This window comes from Siphateles boraxobius, unplaced genomic scaffold, assembly GCF_051911475.1.
Source record: "Siphateles boraxobius isolate OS27281-9 unplaced genomic scaffold, OSU_SipBor_1 12, whole genome shotgun sequence".
Classification (NCBI taxonomy): domain Eukaryota; kingdom Metazoa; phylum Chordata; class Actinopteri; order Cypriniformes; family Leuciscidae; genus Siphateles; species Siphateles boraxobius.
The window spans coordinates 9631778-9656164 of NW_027508722.1; the positions used below are offsets into that span (position 1 = coordinate 9631778).

At 40.8% G+C, this 24387-nt stretch overlaps 1 long non-coding RNA gene across 1 annotated transcript; it reads right to left on the reverse strand.

Moving 5' to 3' along the window:
- Positions 1-3288: 3288 nt before the first annotated feature.
- On the reverse strand, positions 3289-12547 carry LOC143715717 (uncharacterized). The gene is made up of 3 exons (XR_013195876.1): positions 12508-12547; positions 12218-12459; positions 3289-3356 (listed from the first exon to the last, which is right to left on the reverse strand). It is a non-coding gene; the product is annotated as an uncharacterized LOC143715717 (long non-coding RNA).
- Positions 12548-24387: the final 11840 nt, after the last annotated feature.

Below are 24387 nucleotides of genomic sequence, written 5' to 3' on the forward strand. Positions count from 1 at the left end.
TGCTTTAAATTTCAGTTTAGTTTTAGTTAGTTTTATTAATGGTTTTGTTAGTTTTAGTTTAGTTTTTATTTCGCAAACACCTATTTAGTTTTTATTTGATTTAGTTTTAGTAATTATAGTTTAGCAGAGCAAACAGAACACTTCCAGTGTAAACCAAAGCGGGACGCTTAATTTCAGCAAAGTTTAATGTTTGCCCAGATTACAGTTAACTCTTGAGAAGACATCTTAATAATAAAAATAAAATAATAGTTTGAGATTGAACAAAGCACCAAACAAAGCACCAAACAAATGGAACTTAAAAGTATACAAGAAAAAAATATGAAAAATTCAGACAAACTAATTCATATTAAAGATGAAATCTTGTTAAACGTGCCTAGTCTACTTTTTTCAGCTGTAAATGTGGCAGAGTGACCACTGGTACATAAAAAAAAAAAAACCCCAGCTCAATTCATCTGACTACAGCCAACACAACCTGCTGTGAAGCCAGTGTGATTAAATAATGAAGTATCTATGCAGTGTGTGAGTGTGTAGCCTATATGTTTTTCTATCCTGGTGGGGACTTAAACCTGAATACACACAGACTCATGGGGACTCGTGTCACTGTGGAGACCCACAGTGAGGTAGGCTACACAAGGCTATAAATCATACAAAATTAGCTTTTTTGTAAATGTAAAAATGCAGAAAGTTGTGTGATGGGTAGGTTTAGGGGTCAGGTTAGTGTAAGAAGACAGAATAGTTTGTGCAGTATAAAAACCATTACGTCTATGAAGAGTCCCCACAAAGATAGTGCACCAGAGTGTGTGTGTGTGTGTGTGTGTGTGTGTGTGTGTGTGTGTCCTGGTATTCCATACACTGCGGGGAAATGTCTCCATGTGGATATTATTAGCAGTAAATGTTTTATAAAAACAAAGATAATAACAGCACCTTTCAGCCTGTCAACCTCTATACAAACATGACATCTCAAACATAGTAGCCTAGAACATTAAAGGTTTTTTGTGCTTGACGAACTTTTTTTGCTGTCGCACCCGCGTCTCGCAAATGAAACGGCATTCTAAAAATGCTGCGCTCAAACTAAAAGAAGTCCAACTTGCCTCTTATTACCTTGTGCTATTTCCCACTGCAACAGATGCATCCTTTATGAACAGCACTTAGCACTAGCCATGTGTTCTACGTGACGGTCCTTCATTGAGCGCGTTACAGCAGGACAGTGGTTAATCGCCTCAGAAACTTCACGCGTATGAAGCGCAATATCAGCCACAGGTCAGATTTTCCGCCAAAGTAAAGAGCTTAATAACGAAAACTATTATTTATTTTTGCTAATCATTTTATTTCAGTTAGTTTCAGTAACTGTTGTTAGTTTTGTTTAGTTTTAGTTTTTCATTTATTATGAATTATTAATTTTATTTAAGTTTACGAAAATGTTTTTTGACCAATAGTTTTAGTCTTAGTTTCAGTTTTCGTTTACGAAAATAACCTTGACACACACACTTTTCACGTAGTACTCCGCTAGTCGAACCCTTATCACATGGGAACAGATTAAATCAATTGAGTATACAAAGAGTAAAAGCAACCACTCGCTGGCTGACACTCATTAATAGCTTTGCAACACGGCGTGGCCCAGCGATTACACTCTCCTGGACGTAGTCTCAGGTCGGATTATAGAAGCACTTGAAGAACATTCAAAACATACAAAAACAGTTTTACAAGCATAAACACTTTAAAATGACATTGTTTCTGCTAAAAGAGCTAGTAGAAATGACAACACATATTTGTTCCCCGCTGTACTCCAGTCAAAGAGATCAACACTGAAGTTGCGAAATTTTGGAATGCGTCACCACGGCCGTGAAAGCACTATTGTTCAGGCCGTCTCAGGACTCCTTGTCACAGGAAATAGAATATTAGTCAAGTGATCACAACTAGTACGCCGTTCCAGTAATAGGCACTGAGAAATGGTCGAGGAGTTGCTTGCAAATGGAGACACAATCCAAACGGTCCAGCAAAGGGTCGTCGCCACACCTAACTGTACCCACGAAGCCCATTTACTTCCACCAAGCCTGCTGCAACACCTCCCCCGTATCACTATCAAAAATATAACACAAGACGGTTATAAATTACGAATTTATGATCTCGCTAACCTGACATTGAAAGAAGCATGACTTACCGATCGATGGGAAATCGCACCGCCCAGTACACTCAATAGAGTGCGAAGTACAGGCTCGCAATGACGGGCATTTAAGCAACGTGTCTACAGTATTCCTCAGTCGCACTGAAAATTAAAATACTCTTAAATTATCCTTCCCAACACGTGTTCCAAATTAAGCAGCCACCAGTAATACTTACCTCCCGACATAAACACTGCGCGCCAAGATGACGTCACTTCCAGAACCCAGAATGACGCGCTCCCTTAGACGCCATTCTCGTCCCTTTTATATCCGCCGATTATACTGAACCCGCCCCTACACATTATCGTGGTGGATCGCATCGCAACAAAAATAATAAGTAATTAATTTTTTTTGAAACATCATGTTTTATTTATGTATATTATGATGAAGATAATGATTCAATAACATTAATTTAATATAATACTTAGAATAAACAGCCACTATGCGAGACTGTGTGCTAGTGCATAGACCAAATCCGACAATGAACAAAACACAGGCAGGAACTTAAATACACAGAGAGGATAACTGTGGTGATTAGTGTAGTGTCCATGGTGACTCATCAGTGACGGAAAACAAAGACAAAGAGACACTTAATGAATGTAAACAAGCAAGAGCCAATGAAGTAAATGAAACCTGAACATAATGGTGAACACATATTTGTTAAATTACACAAATTTACATTGTATTTAATCTCACTTTGTTAAACAAACTACCAGTTGATGATCCAACTTAACCATACTAATAAGCAAAAATGACTAAATATAAACATCACATTTGTGTTTATTTTTTCTATTCTTTTTTCTTCTGAAATCCAAAATGGCAGCACAGCTGAAAGGTTTGTTTTAACTGCGCCCTCTACTGTACAGGCATGAATTTGCATTTCCTTCAGCCTGACGCTTATTTCAGTTTTGGTGTGGAAGGGACTTGATTTGCCAAAAAAAAAAAAAGTTTAAATTGTAAATGTAACACATTACTTTCCAAAAAAAAGAACCTAAGAAATGCAATTAGTAACGCAATATCATAATGCATTACTTTTAAAAGTAACCTTCCCCAACACTGGCCATAACACAGTGCTCATGTGATATTGCTTTAATATTATAGTTTTTTAAGAGCTTTAAAATATTATTTAACCCTTCAAAGTCGATTGACGCTCTAGAGCGTCAAAATGCACTCCCCTTACAAATTTATTAATAACTTCGTGTAGCAGGGATATGTTGTTACACCAGATTAGAAATCATTTTGTTTTAATTTGTTTTTATTATTTGTTTTGGGGCATTTTATTTTGAAAGCCGTTTTGTGTGCTCTTACTAAGGGTAATCATCACTGTATGCACGTCGGCTGACGTCATACGTCGGAGGGAGGTTCAAATAGCAGTGCAATCGGAGATTCGTTCTCTTTCCTGCAATGTCACTTGAGGAGAGGTACGATTTCATGAGCTCCGTGCACTTGATGTTAAATTGAGTTACAAATGTTCATGTCCGGTGTAAATAATCAATTGTGGAAGAGTTTATTGAGATATGATATTTGACTATTAGTTCGAGTCATTCATTTGTTAAATTAAGTTTATTTGTGTGCTGTTAATGAGTGAATAGTGCCTGGCGTGAAATGGCGGCGCGGTGTTTGCGTCACGAGTGAGAGATATGTAATGGCTAAGCGGTTAACGACTCGATTGAATTGTATAGATATAGATAGATAGATGTGTATGTTTGGTACACATACTAAAGATATATTCTAGTTCACATTGCAATTACTGTGTTCTGTAGTTAACTAACTGGTGTATTTAAAACATGTATTTTGTGGTTAACAGGCGAAAGAGCTGCAGTTAAGAGTGCCTGTCTGTTATGTGTTTTGTCACACAGGTATGTTAACTTGGATCTAAGAGACACTGTAATGCTGTTTTGAATTATTTATATACAATAACATTTGTGAATTGATTAGAAGAATGATTATAATAATAATAATAATAATAATTAATATTATTTATAATATTGATATTACATATATTGTGTGTATGTGGACACAGTGTGTGTCTGCTGAGCTCTTTCCTGCAATGTCACTTGAGGAGAGGCGAAAGAGCTGCAGTTAAGAGTGCCTGTCTGTTATGTGTTTTGTCACACAGGCAAGGTTAATAAATTCATCATCCAGTGCAACCAGCTTTGTGTGGAAAATTCCTTTATTCACAAAATCTAAAAATTAACACAACGCAGAGGAACAACCGCTACAAAACTGGTGCCGTGACCTGTCGACTGGTTGATCGTTGTCGACCGCTGGGATTGCTGACGTCGAGTTTGACTGGAGCTGTTTTGTGCTGGTGGAGAGACGGGACTTCAGTTACTTGTTGCTGTTTCTTCGGTGGCGTCCGGATGTCAGACGGTTTGTGCTGTGTCTAGGAGGAGACTGCTGATGAACTGTGTCTTGTGAATTCGACGCTGAGATCGCATGTTCAGACTGTTGGACTGGTGAGTTGTGACTAAGCTGGATCAAGCAAGCAACGGGCTGGGTCATCGAAGAGTGTCACCAACTTACCTGTTTTGACTTAACTGTGTGGATGAAGGTACTTTGCATCATCAATTGACTGGGTCTTTGATTGGAGGACTGTGAAACAAGTGAACTTTTTTATTTTATTTTTTAAGGACAATTGAATTTTATTTATTTTTTTGAGTTGAGACTGGTTAATTACCATTGATTTGTTTGGTAAAAAAAAAAAAAATTTTGTGTGTTTTGAGAGTGCATTCTGACACCTGAGGGGAATGGCTGCTAGACAAAGCGATTTGGGGTGGGATAATACATTTACGGCTGGTAGAGGGCGGGGCAGTCTTTTAGAAACGCCTGACAAAACTAGGCTGTTTGAGGATCCTGAGTACTGTAGCACAGGCCGGGGTAGAATGGTCGGTGGTTCTACCTATGAAAGAAACGATATACGGAGTAGTCCAATCGCTGCAGCCAGTAACTATGAGTTCGCTCCACAGGAGTCAGAAATGTCTGGTCAGATGAGTAACCTCATAAAACAAATTGGCAGTGAGATTGGGCAATCAATTAGAGAAAGTATGATGAGGCCTGAATTTCCTAATTATCCATCTGCTAAGAGGTTGCAAGAAGGTTCCAGTGGCCATGTGACTGACCAGTCAAATAGTACCGTCATTGATGCTTCAAAAATGAACTTGATCCTGAAAGCTGAGGTGGCTGCACCAGCACATTTTAGGGGAGATAGTTCAGACAAATACTCAATCATGGAGTGGGAAGATATGATGAGGGTATATTTGATAAAACTTGAAGTCAAGGATTCTGAAATGGTTAATGAGATAATGAACAGAGTTATGGGGCGGGCCAGAGATGTAATGAGAGTATGGCTGCGCAATGGTTCAACGGCTCCTACTGTTGATTCTGTCTTTTCTGTTTTGAAGCAGCACTTCGGGGACCAGAGCAGTTCGGGTATTCCATTGGCTGACTTCTATTCTGTGAGACCATATCCCAGAGAGAGTGCTTGGGATTTTTGGATAAGATTAAACAAGGCTGCGGATGTAGCTGAGCAGAGTTTAAGATGGGAAGGCAGGACTGTAAACCTGTACCGTCATGGAACGCATCTGAGGTACAGGAGCAGCTTGACGAGTTGTTAAGAGAGCGGAAGTTGACAAATCAAGCAGTCAAACAATTGACCACGGTTGTCTCAGAGCCAGAGGTTGATGTGTCTTTCTCGCCTTCTAAGTCTGAACAGGGTGCAGGCGTGACTGACGGGAACGCATTGGACAAAGTCTTGTCTTTGCTGGAAAAAGCATTAGTGTGCAACTCTCAGTCTGTGCGGGGTCTCTGGCCTAAACGTACGGGCAATAAGATTCGAGAATGTAGAGTCTGTCACAGCAGTGAACATAGCACGACTGCTCATTGCAAAATGTATAATTTGTGTTTCAAGTGTTTTGCAGCTGGACATGCAAGCTACAACTGCGACAGTCACAGAACTACGTCCAGGCCGGGCTCCGGTCAGCAAGACAAGGTCACGTCTCAGGGAAACTAGACCGCTCCCTTCGGGCAGAGGACGAGGTGGGGCTGTGTAGTAATTCCTCTGAGACTGATCTTGAGTCTGTTTATTTCGTTTTACCGTGAAAGCATTGACAAAACAAAAACGGTAGTTTTTCAGAACAACATGCGAGTTGATCAAAGTAGCAGTTTGTTTTATGCAAGTGTCTTAGTGCAGGACAAAGTTGAGCTTCAGGGGATGTTGGACAGTGGCTCCATGGCGACTACTCTGAGCGCGGACGTAGTTCCTCAACTCAGAGCCGCTGGGGTGCTGGACCAGGATGTCCTGAGTTCTTCTGATATTGTCCTGGTGGGTTGCGGTGGAAAACAATCTACTCCAGATGGTGTGTGGAATCTGAAGCTTGAAGTTTATGGGGTCAGCTTCACTGTACCAGTTCTGATTGTGAGGGGCCAAAAAGACCCAATTATACTCGGCACAAATGTTTTGAAGCCTCTAATGAGTCAGATGAAGCATACAGAGCAGTTTTGGAGGGTGGTAAATAGGCCAGACAATGCTATACAATCGGAAAATAGCCAATTTTTGCGCATGCTTTCATGTATAGAGAGATGGAGGGGTGATTCGATTCCCGACAAGGTGGGTACTCTGAGACTGACGTCAGCTGTGACACTCCAGCCAAGGAGTGAACACCTTGTTTGGGGTCGTTTGCCCCCAGGGTCCGTACTGTCTGTAGGGAGCACAGTAGTCATCGAACCAAGTACTTCACGTTGCGTGCATCGGAATGTGCTGGTTGGGAGGGTTGTTTCACCTTTGTGGGGTGATGGCTGGCTGCCAGTAAAGATGATCAACCCGACCAATGCAGAAATTGTGTTGAGGAAAAATGCGAAGGTGGCTGATGTGTATCCTTGCGTTGCTTTGGAGGACCTCGAACAAACCACTGACAGGGTGGTTAGTCAAAATGCGGGTGCAGTTCGTTCCGACAGGTCGTGTGGTAGTCTAACGGTGAGAGACTCTACATCTGGAGAAGGTTCATTAGGTGACAGCAGGTTGGATGACTTGGGGCTGGGCAGTCTAAATGTCAAAGATTGTGAAGTGTCTTCTTTTTGGCAAAATAAGCTTGTTGACCTATTGGAAGAATATGAAAGTGTGTTTTCCAGGCACAGTTTGGATTGTGGTGAAGCGAAGGGATTTTGTCATCGTATCAGAGTCACAGATGACAAGCCCTTTCGCCTTCCATACCGCCGTCTTTCTCCCGCCCATTACCTGAAGTTGAAAGAGACTTTAGACGAAATGGAGGAGAAGGAAATCATAAGAAAATCGAGCAGTGAGTTTGCGTCAACATTGGTCTTTGTGTGGAAGAAAAATGGTGACTTAAGGATATGCACTGATTTCCGTTGGTTGAACGCACGCACAGTGAAGGATGCTCATCCTCTTCCTCATCAATCGGATGTGCTTGCAGCGTTGGGTGGGAACGCGTACTTTAGTACCATGGATCTGACTTCTGGGTATTATAACGTCCCGTTGCACGAAGATGACAAGAGGTTCACGGCGTTCTGTTCACCATTGGGGCTTCATGAGTATAATCGATTTCCCCAGGGATTGTGCAACAGCCCAGCAACATTTATGAGAATGATGCTGACTGTGTTTGGTGACCAGAACTTTCTGAGCCTTCTTTGTTACTTAGATGACTTACTGGTTTTCGGGAAGTCTGAGCAAGAGAGTTTGGAAAGGCTTGAGATGGTGTTTCGGCGTCTAAAAGACCACAATTTGAAATTGTCCCCTTCAAAATGTAGGTTTTTGAGGAAGTCTGTAAAATTTTTGGGTCATATTGTGTCTGAAAAGGGGGTGGCCAGTGATCCAGCAAAAATTGATGCCATTGTGAGTGTATCGGAAAAAGATTTGATGGAAAGTGATTGTGTTACGCCATCAGCAAAGAAAATCAGATCCTTTTTAGGTATGGTGGTGTACTATCAACATTTCATAGAAAATTGTTCGATGTTGGCTAAACCCTTGTTTCAGCTTTTGACAGGACAAAAAAGACCCAGAATGGGGAAAGGTGTGAAACGACTGAAAAAAAGTCGTACACTTTCTCCGATAGATTGGACTGATGACTGTAGAGCAGCCCTAGAGAGTTTGATGTCTGCTTTGGTAAGTCAGGTTTTGCTTGCGCACCCAGATTTTTCGAAGCCGTTTTTGTTGTCTGTGGACGCCTCCACCAGTGGGCTTGGGGCGGTTTTGTCGCAGGTTCAGGGGGGATGTGCTGTGGCAAGGCCTATTGCCTTCGCGTCAAAGTCTTCAAATCATGCACAGTCTAAGTATCCAGCACACAGACTTGAGTTTTTGTCTATGAAGTGGGCTATTTGTGATAAATTCAGTCATTGGCTGCGGGGACACAGATTTACTGTGTGGACTGATAATAACCCTCTTAAGTACATCCTCACAAAGCCCAAGTTGGATGCATGTGAACAACGGTGGGTAGCTAAACTAGCACCTTATGATTTTGACATTCAGTACATCCCAGGACCGAAAAATATAGTGGCAGATGCGTTAAGCAGGGAACCATTTGCGACTTCGAGATTTTTGCACAGATTGACGAGGATACCTTATGATATTTTGCTGCATGAGGCTGAGTCTGTCGCTGTCAGGCAGGTGCAGGACTTGTTCCATCTTTCATGTGAACGTGCGGATGGTGAGGGGGTAGATGGGCTGACAGAGCCTACAAATGTTGGTGGAAATGTGTATGTAGGGTCCACTCACCTTGCTGGTAAAGTCTCACACCAAGATTTGTCAGCTGTTCTTCTTTCTCAATCTGATTGGGAGCAAGGGGCAGCCATTAGAAGTATGTCGTATGTGCAGCATTTAGAGAGTTTGGTGGACGTAGAGCAGAGTGAGCTCCGTAGCCTTACACATAGTGAATTGCTGGAAAAACAGAGTCAGGATCCTGTGATTGACAGAGTGAAGTACTTTGTGGAGAGAGGTAGACGTCCGTCTCGCAGAGAAAAAGTGTTTGAGTCTAAAAGAACTGTGAAGATACTACGCCAATGGGGTAAACTTACCTTAAGATTGGTTGTTTTGTACAGAGTTTCTAAGAATCCAGTGTCTAAGAAAAAGACTTACCAGTTTGTGGTGCTGACAGCTCTTCGAGGTACTGTTCTGAAGGGGGTGCATGATAACGCTGGTCATCAGGGTCAGCATCGCACACTATGGTTGGTTAGGCAACGGTTCTTCTGGGAGTCTATGGAAGAGGACATAAAGACATACGTTAATGAGTGTAAGAGGTGTATTTTGAGTAAGAGGCCTGAGCCAGAGGCAAGGGCTCCACTCGTGTCGATTCACACGAGTGCCCCTCTTGAAATGGTGTGTATTGACTTTTGGTCAGCGGAAGATTCTAACAACAAGACGATTGATGTGTTAGTGGTCACTGACCATTTCACAAAGCTCGCTTGTGCTTATATGTGTCCGAACCAGACTGCGGAAGCTGTTGCACGTGTCTTGTGGAACAAGTTTTTCTGAATTTATGGGTTTCCGGGTCGAATACATTCTGACAGGGGTGCGAACTTTGAGAGTTCACTCATGGTCGAAATGTTGAGATTGTCGATTGTGGGAAAATCGCACACAACCCCATATCATCCCATGGGAAACGGACAAACAGAGAGATTCAATCGTAGTCTAGGGGATATGATTCGTTCGCTGCCTCCAAGATCTAAAGTCAAGTGGCCACAGATGTTGAACACTCTTACTTTCGCGTACAATTGTACAAGACACGAGACCACTGGGTTTCCACCATTTCTCTTGATGTTCGGCCGAACACCAAGATTACCAGTGGATATTCTGTTTGAAAATGTCATGTTGCATAGTGAGACTGTTAATGTTCACAAGTATGTTCAGTCTCTTGAGAAAGACTTAAGGGAAGCAATGGTAATTGCACAAGAGCATGCAAAAAGGCAGCAAGCAAAACAAGCAGAGTATTATGATCGGAAGGGTAAAGGTCATTCTCTTGAGTTGGGTGACCGAGTACTCTTAGCGAATAAGGGTGAACGTGGGAAAAAGAAGTTAGCTGACAGATGGGAAAAGGTGGTGTATGTTGTTGTGGGAAAAAGGGATGATCTGAACACTTACCAGATAAGGAATCCTGGGACGGGTCGTACCAAGACGGTACATCGTAATCTATTGATGCCTGTCAATTTCCTGCCGGTGCCAGCTTGGAATGATGATGGTAGTGATGGTGATGATGTTGTAGATTCCACTGTCTGTGTCTCATGTGATGGAGATGATCAAACTCAGAGTGATGATCGGACCTCTCGTTGGGTATCCGATCTTAATGTTGACACAGATGTGACCAAAATAAAGTCTGTGGAGTGCTCTAATGCTGATCAGAGTGTTGCATGTGGTGAAACTGCTGTGGAATGTGACATTGAGTTGGACAGTGTACCTGAGTGTAAGACAAATACGGACAACATTCCCGCCTCTACTTTGTCTGTATGTTCTTTGGTGTCTGATGATTTTTCTGTATCAGCAGTTCTAAGCGATAAATGTGCTTCTGAAATTGACGAGTGTACTTCAACTTTTGCAGAAACTCTTGTTTCAACGTCAAGTGTACAAGATCAGCAAAATGTAAGAGTCCCTGATCTACAAGAGGGTTATATGTCAAGATTTGGGAGACTCATTAAGCCAGTTAACAGGCTTATACAGACAATGTCTACACAAAGAGTTCATGCAATTCATGACATTTGAATGGTTATATTAAGAACAAAAAGGTCTTTTGGAATGAGTTTAGAGCTTTTTATTTTATTTTATTTTTTTTGCCTTGTTTTTGGAATTACATGTTTTGTGAGTAATGTACATTTGCAGGTACATTGTTGGTGTCATGAGTAGAACTATGTATAAGGCATGGTTTTCTATGGGTAATTTGGGGATTAGCTACCCCTGGGTTATCTTAATCTCGACAGAGATAGTTAAGAACTGAGCGAATCTAACGTGATTTCAGGAAAATTGACATCGCTAATTTAGTGAGACTTTGTAGGTCTATGTAATGCAGAATCTGGTGTAAAACAGTGGGGGTGGATGTAGCAGGGATATGTTGTTACACCAGATTAGAAATCATTTTGTTTTAATTTGTTTTTATTATTTGTTTTGGGGCATTTTATTTTGAAAGCCGTTTTGTGTGCTCTTACTAAGGGTAATCATCACTGTATGCACGTCGGCTGACGTCATACGTCGGAGGGAGGTTCAAATAGCAGTGCAATCGGAGATTCGTTCTCTTTCCTGCAATGTCACTTGAGGAGAGGTACGATTTCATGAGCTCCGTGCACTTGATGTTAAATTGAGTTACAAATGTTCATGTCCGGTGTAAATAATCAATTGTGAAAGAGTTTATTGAGATATGATATTTGACTATTAGTTCGAGTCATTCATTTGTTAAATTAAGTTTATTTGTGTGCTGTTAATGAGTGAATAGTGCCTGGCGTGAAATGGCGGCGCGGTGTGTGCGTCACGAGTGAGAGATATGTAATGGCTAAGCGGTTAACGACTCGATTAAATTGTATAGATATAGATAGATAGATGTGTATGTTTTGTACACATACTAAAGATATATTCTAGTTCACATTGCAATTACTGTGTTCTGTAGTTAACTAACTGGTGTATTTAAAACATGTATTTTGTGGTTAACAGGCGAAAGAGCTGCAGTTAAGAGTGCCTGTCTGTTATGTGTTTTGTCACACAGGTATGTTAACTTGGATCTAAGAGACACTGTAATGCTGTTTTGAATTATTTATATACAATAACATTTGTGAATTGATTAGAAGAATGATTATAATAATAATAATAATTAATATTATTTATAATATTGCTATTACATATATTGTGTGTATGTGGACACAGTGTGTGTCTGCTGAGCTCTTTCCTGCAATGTCACTTGAGGAGAGGCGAAAGAGCTGCAGTTAAGAGTGCCTGTCTGTTATGTGTTTTGTCACACAGGCACGGTTAATAAATTCATCATCCAGTGCAACCAGCTTTGTGTGGAAAATTCCTTTATTCACAAAATCTAAAAATTAACACAACGCAGAGGAACAACCGCTACATTCGGAATGGATCAATGTATTAACTTACTTTTTTTTATTAAAAAGCTGACATTCGTCTGCGTAAAACGAGACTGGCTGTGTTGACTTCCGCGAATGATAAGCCTTCCGTATTTGAGTGCATATATAGCATTTTACCGCAAAAGAGAGAAATTGTACTTAATCCTATCTATTGATATACAGTGCTGTTGTGGGTGTATGCGTGTGAACCAATGACAGATCTGTGTGTGAACCAATGACAGACCTGTGTGTGTGAACCAATGACAGATCTGTGTGTGAACCAATGACAGACCTGTGTGTGAACCAATGACAGACTTGTGTGTGAACCAATCACAGAACAAAACAAAAAATGAAGTTGCCAGGAACGTAAAAAAGGGGAGGGGGTTGGAATCAATCCCACGTGGAATTCGCAAAATGTTTTCGTCTTATATACGGTTTTGGACACAACACATTTGGAGATACACGTATTTGTACTAGATTATTTTCAAAGAAAACATGACCAAACAAAGATTCACTGCCGAGCAAGCTGCTGAAATGATTTTTGCCAAGAGCGATGAGAGTGAGAACGGATCTGATCCGGATGAAGATTATCAAATTCTGGACGGAATCGATCCATTTCAGTAGTAAGTATCAATGGAATATTGCTGACAATATATTGCCTAATATATATTGAATCATTTTTTAGCAAAATTATTTTATTGGAGCTTTTCAGAAATAATGGAGCAGTAATGTGCGCCATTATAATGTGCGCAAATTGGCCGCATGTAGTCCATCTTCATTTACAAGCTATTTCGTTTAGTTTGCTTGTCTATTTTCTTGTAATGTTTTTTAGGGAAATTTTATTGTAGCTTTCAGAAATAATGGTGCAGTAAGCCTTATCTAAGGCCTGTACTATTTGTCTACATGGTAGGGGGGTTTGGTTTAGACAATGTATTCGGTGCGTAATGATGAAGGCTCCAGTAATATAGTCAGATTATTGTAGTTAGAAGTTCTATGACTTGGATGTAAAAATACACAGATGATGATGAATAGCTAATCTTTATTTACCACATTGTAATAAAGAGTGTACAACTTTTGATATGTGTGAATGTAAACTGACAAAATCTGTGTTTTAGAACAGCCCCAGAACAGCCGATTGCATCATTGCGCAACCCAGGACCCCGAACGCACGCCCCCTTCCTGTGTGGACTGATGTGCAAATGCAGTGCACAGTGACATCTAGAGGTTGTTTTTGGATGTGTTTGGTAAATTGAGACAGAATATTCAATTCAAAATGAACATTTATGTTTCCTTCACATTTTCTTATAATTTCTGCTTTTCACACAAAAAAAACGTATGGTGACTACAGTCACAGAAATGTAAATAGTTAATTTGTTTCTTTATATTTTTTCACCCATTTTTTTTCTTTTTTTCTAAAGCCTTTGAGGAATATATGTGTTGTAAAATCCCTTGTTTATTTAGGTTTAATATTTTTTATATGATAAAAACAAAAAAAATGAATTTCCGTTTTTGTATTTCTTGGTGATACATCACATCAGAACACATACACATCTCTCAAGAAGTGTATTGACAATGCATCCACATTATAGTTGAGAATCTATAGAATCCAGAAATACGACTCTCTTCACTCTGCTATGAAAATTGACCATTCCAGAAGCCAAAATATCAACATAGTGCCAGGCGGACTTAAAACCCCTTAGACTTTGATTTATTTGGCTGCATCACAATTCACGATGTGGATGACATTACCGGCTCAATCAAAAGCTTCTGCGGTTCTCATGAGCAAAGATCCAGGTTCTACAGACCCCTGGCTTAGATCCACAATGTCAAAAATGCCCTAAACTAATTCCACTCCTGGTGACCCACCACTCTGCTCATTTTGTATGTCTTTCTTATCTGTACTCTGGATGCATTCAGATTGACAGGATTCCTATACTCCTTGAGCACAGGTTATCCGTTGAAGTGTGTGCAGAGCAGCACAGGCCTGACCCTATGACCAAAAGGCCTTCCTCACCAGCGTAGATGTTATTATGCACGGCTTGGTGGGGAGTGGCAACTCTTTAAGTGGCGATGAGCTCCAGAGAAGAGATAGCCCGCAAAAGTCTCTTCGGACTGGGGCATAATCGTATAACCACACGCCCCTGCATCCACGATAGTCAAATAAGTTGACTGGAGATCCTCAAGAAGGGCAGTCTAGCTGTAATCTGGCCACTGCACGAGTGTCCTATTTGTAACGTTTTTAGGTGACCATAAAGTAACTAAAATGGAACGTCCCCCTAAAGTCACATAAGGAACCTTGAACTGCAATACTTTCATAACCAAAAGAGAATGTTTAGGAACGTCCCTAATGGTCTGTAAAGGTTCAGGATTTACGCCACCTATAGACGACTTTTAGGGAACACTGCACAAGGTCGTGAGAACGACCTCTCCTACGTGGGAGATTGGTGTGATTCAGTGTGGTGTAGTGCAGTAGTTTTAAACTCTGGTAAAAAATCTGTCTGTACATTCTGTACATCTCTTTATCTAACACACCTGATTCAGGTCATCGGCTCATTAGGAGAGAACTCTATGAACTAAAAAGAAAGTGTGTTCCATTCGACTGTAAGTGGGCTGCGAAATGAACTTCAAATGGTATTCCACCATCCTAGTTCACACATCACCATGAATAATACAAAAATAAATAAAAAACATTTTTAAAGGGTTTCTTGACTTTTGAAGGATTTTTTTTTTGTATGTTAAAGTCACACATCAGTGGAAACAATTGGGTATTACTTTGCCTCAGCCTCCTGGACCTGATGTATTTCAAATGTTGGAGATCAACATCTGTTCCTTGATGGCAACTTAAGAGCACAGTGTATGGTTAGCTGTGGCTAACCAGTGCAAATATGATTATGAAACTCTAAAAGTCATCCTCTGTTCTCGACTGTGTATCAAAGAATGGTCAAAATTTGACCAAATTCCCCATTGCCACACCCATTTCCCATCATCTGAAAAGTAGTCCACATAGCATGGTTACATAAATTCAAGTTATAAATTACTAAATATTCCATCAGAATGTATATGTGTGTGTATATATATTACATATATATTACGTATATATATATATTATAGCCTTTATATATATACACACTACCAGTCAAACGATTTTGGACATTTAAATTTTCATGTTTTATTTTCAAGAAACAACATAATACCAGTACAATCACTGGATATGCATTTATACCAACAATAATATACAGAAAATAAAAATGAAATAACAAAAATACATATTTTGTCTAACAAAAAGCCTAGATCTTAGACTCCTGTTGCAGCTCTAACTGCCGAACAAGTTCTAGGCATTGTTCTGAAAGTTCCCGCCAGAAGTGTTGAAGAAGTGTGGACATATGCTCAGCACTGGTTGGTTATCTGGCCTTAGCCTTTCTGTCAAGTTCGTCCCATACTAACTCGATAGGGTAAAGGTCGGGTGACTGTGGGGGCCATGTCACAATTTTCATCTTTCCTTCTTGTTCTTTTTATTCAAATAGTTCTAGCAAAGCTTAAATGCATGTTTCAGATCATTGTCCTGTTGTAGTATGAAAGACATTCCAAATTAGTCTCAAGCCAGATGGTATGGAATGTCTCTGGATAATACTATTGTAACCCTCTTTGTTGAGAACATAGTCTATATCACTAACAATAGAGCCCGCAAAATACCCCCATACCATAACACTTCCGCCTCCATGCTTGACAGTTGGTACTACACAGTCTGTTATCATCTTCTCACCTGTTCTGCGACGCACGTAAAATCTTAATTTAAAATCAAAAATATAAAACTTTGATTCATCAGACCACAAGACATTACTCCAGTCAGCAACAGTCCAATTTTTGTGTTCCTTTGCCCAAAGAAGCCTTTTGAATTTGTTCTGCACTCTGAGCAGGGGTTTCTTGGCAGCTACACGCCCCATCAAGCTAACTTCCCGAAGTCTCCTCGGCACTGTCGAAGTAGACACTGGCATAGCTTTTGTTGCATTAAGCTGTGGTGTGATTTCTAGTACAGTTAGCTTTCTGTTACGTAGGCTGGAGACTCTTGTGGTCTGTTTTTATTGTTGATTGAGGTCTTCCAGTTATTTTCCGGTCACCATTCTTCCCTGTTTCTGCATGCTTCTTAATGATGTATGCTACTGTTGTAACCGGTATTTTGAGTTTCTAGGCTATTTTTCTGCAGGAAATGCCTTTATTCTTTAATGTAACAATAGCTTGCCTATTCTCTCTTGTTAGTTCACGTTTGCCTCCCATGATTGCCACTTAATGTTACAAAAACATGCAAATATGACCCTAACCTATGGAAGTAAAATAATGACAAATGTTTTTGAAACAAAAAACTTTATTGAATTGCACTAATTGAAAAAAAAAAAAATAGGCATTGCATTAACTGTGCTTGCGTTTTAATGCATTGTATTTTTAGGGCTTGCATTTTTGTGCACTGAAATTCAACCTGGTTGAATATTTAAGCTGTGAATATTTCAATTCAAAACATTTCACACATATTTTTATTATTAAAAATGTAATAATTCATATTTACCTTTCAGATTTCACTTCAAAATGTTAATTCTGTTTAAAATACTACCTATAATATTCGACAGGCAATTTTCTGTCCATTTTATTTTGCCTTACAAATTCGCTTCCACAAATTCAGTGGTTCAAATTTGACAGCAGATTCGACATTTGACATCTGGGAACGGCAGGAATAGCAGTAGATTACCGATAGATAATCTCCATAGCTGTTAGAAGATTTCATCAGCAGGTGCAATCGGCTGTTGATGAACACTAGAGCAACGGGTGAGAGAGTCATTCATTCATATAAACGGATTTACAGAAATGGAGCGAGCAGTCAGTAGCCTATGTGTGATGTTTATAAGGGCCAGTAGTAGCTATACATGGAAAAGCTGATAAAGATACAAAAGCTGCGTTTAAGTCTTCACGGTTACTTTTGTACATGTAAGCAGCCTTCTCTACCGTGAACGATATTATAACGTTACTTCCCGATGCTGACGTACAGATCAAACGTTAAATCGGAGGTAGTAGACATATATTTCTCTCCGTAGTTTAGTTTCCTTAACTTTATATTGCGGAGCTGTGCTTCAGAGCTGGGGGTTCCCTCAAATGCGTCATACTCAAGGATTTCTCTGCCGCCGGGATGCGTAAAGTAACTTAATGGACTAATAGCCTACACACAGTGATATAAAAGACCAAACTCGCACCTATTTGGGGATGTAAGATATACTATGGGCTACAGGCAAGCAGATGGACTCAGAATATAAACGTAACGTGCAAAGTTTCATGCTAAGCTTTTCCCAGTGAAATACTGGCAGGGTTGACATTGAACACGTTTGATATTTGCAAGTCAAGGGACCGTCTCTAAAGTTACATACGACATTGGTATACAGCAGGGCTATTCAATTAGCTTCATTCGAGGGCCGGATTATTAAATCGAAAAGTTGAGGTGGGCCGATGGGTTTAGCTTATTTATTGAAACATAACAGTATCAATAAGTAAACTAAAGTAAACATAAAAGTATTGTATTTACTTGGAAATGTAGTACCCAACAGTATGCAGATTTATAAGACCATAATAAATAACTTATTTACAGCTACAAATATATGAATTATTCAAGATCATAGCTATTGGTAAGAATTATTTTATTAATAATTATTATAGGCTTAAATTAAAATATTCTGAAAGTGAGACTTCGTAACCATAGGTAAAACCATGCCTGAACAGGTAAAAACTATACACACAATTAATTATATATTCCTCTAGCCCCCTAATAAATCTAATGCAATATAAATGACTATAACATATATTCAATATAAATATTCCAGATGTCTGCCCAAACCATGGTATATTACTGCAGTACATTCACAGTAAATGTTTGTAAGGCTGGTGATTAGGGATTTAGTCTTCTAACTTCGTTCATGGCACAATGTTTCTGCTATTTACCTCATCAGTCGTGTTGGGGATGTTGAGGCTGTTTCATCCGATTTAAAACTAGTTAAAATCATTGAGTGATTTGTGGTTTATAACAGAGAGATTTGTCAGATTGAAACGCTTCTCACTGGATGTCGCAACGCTGTTTAATAATAGTGTCCGGGACCGGGAGTAAACGCAACTCCTTCAAGCTTGCGTTCCGTTATCTGTATGTTGATGCCTGTATGCAGGTACATAAGTACTGCAGTCATTTACAAACAAAATTTAGGCCATCATTGGAAAAGTTCAAGAATTATGCCCCTGCCTTTATCTTCAGGCAGGAAATGCAGATCCGCTACCCTCGGACGGGGCCTGTGCCAAATAACTTGCCAAATAATTGCTTGCTGGGCTGTCATAAATTAATAATTTGTTACATCATTATATATCTCCCAAGTCTTTCTGGTAGAAGTACATTGTATGCTGTATTAATAAGTTGTGTACTGAATTTGGTTTTCCAATATACTCGTTAAGCAGTTTTCATGTTATATGTTTTAGAATGTCTAAAGTTGTTTAAACATTGTAAAACATGTTTAGAATGTTTTATTATGAAAAAAAAAACCTTTATAAACGAATCTTGAGAAACATTATTTACTTATATACAATATCTTATTATTATTATAATCTTTATTTTACCAGGAAAAAAGTACATTGAGATTAAAAATCTTTTTTCAGCTCCACCCTGGAGGTCTCCCGCCTCATCGGCTGCTCCGTGTTGGTCACCTGCTTCATCTACTCCACCCTGGCTCCCTGCTCTGCCCTGGCCAGCTGCACCGCTGGCTCCTCTCTGCTCTGCCCTGGCTCTCCACTCTGCCTGCTCCGCCTTGGCTCCCTGATCCTCCCACTCTTAGCTCCCTGCTCCAGCTAAGTGTCCAGGCCCTCTTCCACTCCACGGGCCTGGCCCTCTTCCACTCCACTGGCCTGGCCCTCCATCCTTCCCCCGTTCTGCTCTGTCATTTGTTCTCTGTTTGTTCCTGAATATTTGTTATACTTTCAGTTTACTTCTCTGAGCGAAGCTAGATGACTCGTGGGTAATGCCAGGTGCGAGTAGCAATATGTCAGCTGTCCACTAGTGCTCGGATCCCCCAAGACAGATGTTAATACTATTATAATCATTATAACACTGTCCATAATAGCGGCACAAAGCTATATATATATATATATATATATATATATATATATATATATATATATAAATGACAGGAGGGGGCCCACAAACTAACTTTACACTGCTAAAATGTTTATTTCCCAGTGTGCTGTCACAAAAACGATAAAGACAGAATTAATCTTTATGCTTTTATGTAAACTAATGTTTTGGTAAATCAGAAGAAATAAACCAAACAAAAATATCAAATCTAGAATTAGCTAGAGAGCCCAAATGTAAATTAAAGTCATCAAGTGAAATACACAATTTAATGCACAAGAGACATGTGTAACGGATGTAGGCCAGTAAGAGCTGTGCGTGTAAACCTCACTCCCCTGATCTGAAGAAGTGCCCTAGCAACTGATGCTAGAGGCTGCGGTCTTTAACATCCTTGTTAGCGAGCCGCCATCCTTCACCAGAGATCCAGAGATCTAATCCTGATCGGAGCAGGTTGAGTAGGACCAGTTACACATTAAGAGAAAAAAAACTTACATGATTGAGACATAAACAAAGTTCCCTTATTGATGCGGTTCACTCGCATTGCGTCAGTCTTTAGCTGACGTTATGGGAAAACTCCTTTCCTCCAAGATTGCTGAAGCCTGATTGAATTGCATATTTGCAACTGCACAAACCTATGGCCAAAATGGGCGGGGCTGAAAATGCCATTTTCTCAGAATCTTTCTCCTACATCTCAAAGATCTTCTGCTCGCTGGACTTGAAGACGTCTAAGAAGGGAGCCTTCTCGCTGTTGACGTGCTGCTGCAGCGGATTAGATGCTTCAGCTTTTCTCCCCTACTGCTAGAAATATCGAATTAAGGACTAAGATAGGTAATCAATAATTACTGAATGAGATTGCCATCACAAAGAACTAATAGTTCTTAAGTGCATCGAGCATGCGCCAGGTGTGAGTGAACTCACGTGAGCGGAGGAGGCAGATGTGAAATGGTGGCGCATTACGGCCAGTAAAAACTACACCGTTTAATGTAAAGCAATACTGTACATATTTTAATACAGTACACACGGTACAAACAGAAGGAAAATGTTTGAGCATATCCTGTAAATATAACCGTGGATAACTTGGAGGAATTCATCGACAACTATTTCTATCACGAGATGAACGCCGACAAGCAGTTTTCAGAAGGATCACTGAAACAGGCCAAAAGGAAAAAAACAGACTCGACCACTGACACAGATGATCTGCTCACTACTGAAGTAAAGGTTAGTGTGCTGGATTAAATAAACAATATACTGGGAATACTTGTAATAATTCACAAGCAGGGGCGTAATGCAAGGCAAAATTCTGGGGGGGCACAATCTGAGACGTTGCAATTGTTTTCTGACAGGTGATATGGATCATGTTAGGAGGGGTCAGGGGGTTTCTCCCCCTGAAAAATTTTAAATTCTGGCTGCTAAACATACCATTTCAATGCAGTTTGGGAGGGACAGAAATACCTTAACAGAACTAGCAGCAACCCTCCTCTATCTGAGGACTAAGTTAAAGTATCTATTTTGTAAGTTTATGTAAAAGATAGGTTGATGAAAGAACTGTAAGCTCAAATTCAAAAGCTTTTGAAGTCTACTTCATTAAAGCATGTTTACACACACTTACTGTACACTTAGGCCTACTACACATGATTTTAAAAACAGTACCATTGCAGTTTTTATGTTATGATTTTAAAGTGGTATGTGACCTCAGAACGATCTTACATTAAAGGCACATAAAGGTGCTGAGGCCTGACTTTGTGGTGCTCTGAAATTAAGTTATTTTAATATTAATATGTGATGAAGGAAGAAGTTTGAAAGAAGTTTGACAGATTTCAGTGCTGAATAGGGTTAACACTACCTCGTTTATTTGAAAATGGTTAATATTTGACAGAAATGTTAAAAAGTAATCAAATCAAATGTAATATGTAACATTACTTTAGTAAAATCATACAATACTGTAGTTACACTGCTCATTATTATATTTTAAAAAAGGAACTTGTAAAGAGTACAAATTGTATTGCAGGCAGTAACGTTAGCCAACTAGTTCACGGTTAGACTAGGCTAGCTGTCGATAACGTTACACTGACACAACTTAAGTTAATGCTCTGAATTCACAGCTAATATAAAATCCATAACTTTTTGATCAAGTTAAAATTTCCAGGTCAACCACAAATAATCCCACTACCTTTTAATATCATTCGATAACTAATTCAATGCCGATTTGTTGCTTTGCCCACTTACCACTTCGAGACCATCTGTAAAACATTGCCAGCTCAACGTGCGAGACGAGTGAGTTGCTTGAACATACACAACAAATATTCTAGAGCGCTACGCGCATTGCGCTCTAGATTTGATATATACAGACACCATATTAGGAAAAAGGGGCAGGCTGATGCTGACCGATTTATTACACATCCAGAAGAATACATTTGAGTTGTTATAGGCTCTGGTAATTATGGAGCATAATAGGAATAAAGTTATGACAAAAAAATTATCAGGGAGGAAAAATCTGAGGGGGCACTTTGAATGGGCATGACGCCACTGTTCACAAGGACACTAAAGAATTGCGGTCTAGCCTTGACTTTTTCGTGTCAACAAATCACAGATCTCCGTAGAGACAATAAACAACTTAAGACTTTGATGCAATCATTTTCCTCACAAATTGAAATAATGAAAAAAGTAAACATTCAAATGAAAGAAATGATTCTGGACATTCAATCAAGAAGTATGAGAGGATTTTATATTTTCGGGTATCCCAGAAAATGATTCTGACAATCCAGAATCCACAATCAAACTCAATGAACTGAAATTACCCGCTGAAACAAGATCACCTTCCACTGTGCGCACCGCCTCGGAAAACAACTGAAAGATGGACAGCGTCCCAAAATCGCCAAATTTCAACATTACAAACAAAAAGTATTTATGAAGAATAAAGGAAGAGAATTAAAAGGCACCGTCTTCAGGATGAACGACCACTTTTCCCGGGAAATAATGGAACGCCGAAATATACTGTACCCTGTTCTCAAACAGCACAGGCCAGCCAGCAGCTGTGACTCGCTTGCGGTGGATAGACTATACATAAATGGACAATTGTACAGAGATTCCAAAATCACTCCTTGGCTCATCTAAGCAAGGAGACAAGCAATGAAAGAAAAATAAATAAGCCTTCGTATAAAAGTCTGCCTCTATCCCTTAAAGCAACCTCCCCACACACACACACACACTAACCTCATGTGCCCTGTGAACTTTTTTCTTCTTCTTTCAAATACCCCTCTAAATAATTTTCTTTATTTTCAAAATGTCACCGTATTCAATCGCTTTTCTTTTTTGTATTAAGTATTTATTTTTCCCCTTTTTAACTTTATTGACATGTCTCTTTTGTTTTGCTACCCTTTTACATTATTCACATGTCTATTCATGTGATAAATCAAGTTTAAGAGTTGTGCTAGCTACTGTATACAGGCCACCAGGGCACCATACAGACTTTATCAAAGAATTTGCTGACTTTCTATCAGAGTTAGTACTGGCTGCAGATAAAGTCCTAATTGTTGGTGATTTAAAAATAAAAAAGGTGCATTGGGATTGGCATTTAAAGACATTCTTAACTCTATTGGAGTTAGACAACACGTGTCAGGACCTACTCATTGTCTTTGTTACGATGCAGCAAGGATGAAGCAGAGAGTGAATCCAATCGCAAGCACTTTAATAATCCAACAAACAGAAATCCAGGGAAAACTCAGTATAAGGCACACAAGACACGGAACAAGGAACTGGGAACATCTCACATCAAACAACAACCGACAGCCAACAACTGAAACACAGGGGTTTAAATACACAAAAAAAACAAGCTAAACAAGATAACAAGGGGGCGTGGTTAATAAGAAACACCTGGGGAGACTAATAAACATGGACGAGGAACACCTGTGGACACTGAGCAACAACAACAAAAGACAAGACACATGGCAGGGTCACATGACAAACAAGGAATCACGTGATATACAAGACACAACAAAACCCACACGTAACATAGCCCCCCCCCCTATGGGCGGCTCCCGACGTCCCTTGAAACAAAAACACTAAAGTTCAGGAGGGTGGTGAAGTGGAGGCGGTCTTGGGGGAGGGATGGAGGGACGGAGGGCCAGGTTCGTGCAGGGGACCCGGTTGAGACAACCCTTCAGGCGGCCTGGGCGGAAGCGACCCTTCAGACGGCCAGGGCGAAGACGACCCCTCGGGCGGCCAGGGCGAAGCAGACGACCCATCGGGCGGCCAGGGCGAAGCAGACGACCCATCGGGCGGCCAGGGCGAAGCAGACGACAGTTCATCGGGCGGCCAGGGCGGTGAAGACCCTTCGGGCCTGCCAGGGCGGTGACGACCCCTCGGGCGGCCAGGGCGGAGACGACCCCTCGGGCGGCCAGGGCGGAGACGACCCCTCGGGCGGCCAGGGCGGAGACGACCCCTCGGGCGGCCAGGGCGGAGACGACCCCTCGGGCGGCCAGGGCGGAGACGACCCCTCGGGCGGCCAGGGCGGAGACGACCCCTCGGGCGGCCAGGGCGGAGACGACCCCTCGGGCGGCCAGGGCGGAGACTCAGGCGCAGGAACAGACGACACCGGCTCGGGAACAGACAACACACACACTGGCTCGGGAACAGACAACACACACACTGGCTCGGGAACAGACAACACACACACTGGCTCGGGCTCGGGAACAGACAACACACACACTGGCTCGGGCTCGGGAACAGACAACACACACACGGGCTCGGGAACAGACAACACACACTCGGGCTCGGGAACAGACCACACACACACTGGCTCGGGCTCGGGAACAGACAACACACACGCGGGCTCGGGAACAGACCACACACACGCGGGCTCGGGAACAGACAACACACACACTGGCTCGGGAACAGACAACAAACACACTGGCTCGGGCTCAGGAACAGACAACACACACACTGGCTCGGGCTCAGGAACAGACAACACACACACTGGCTCGAGAACAAACAACACAAACACTGGCTCTGGCTCGGGAACAGACA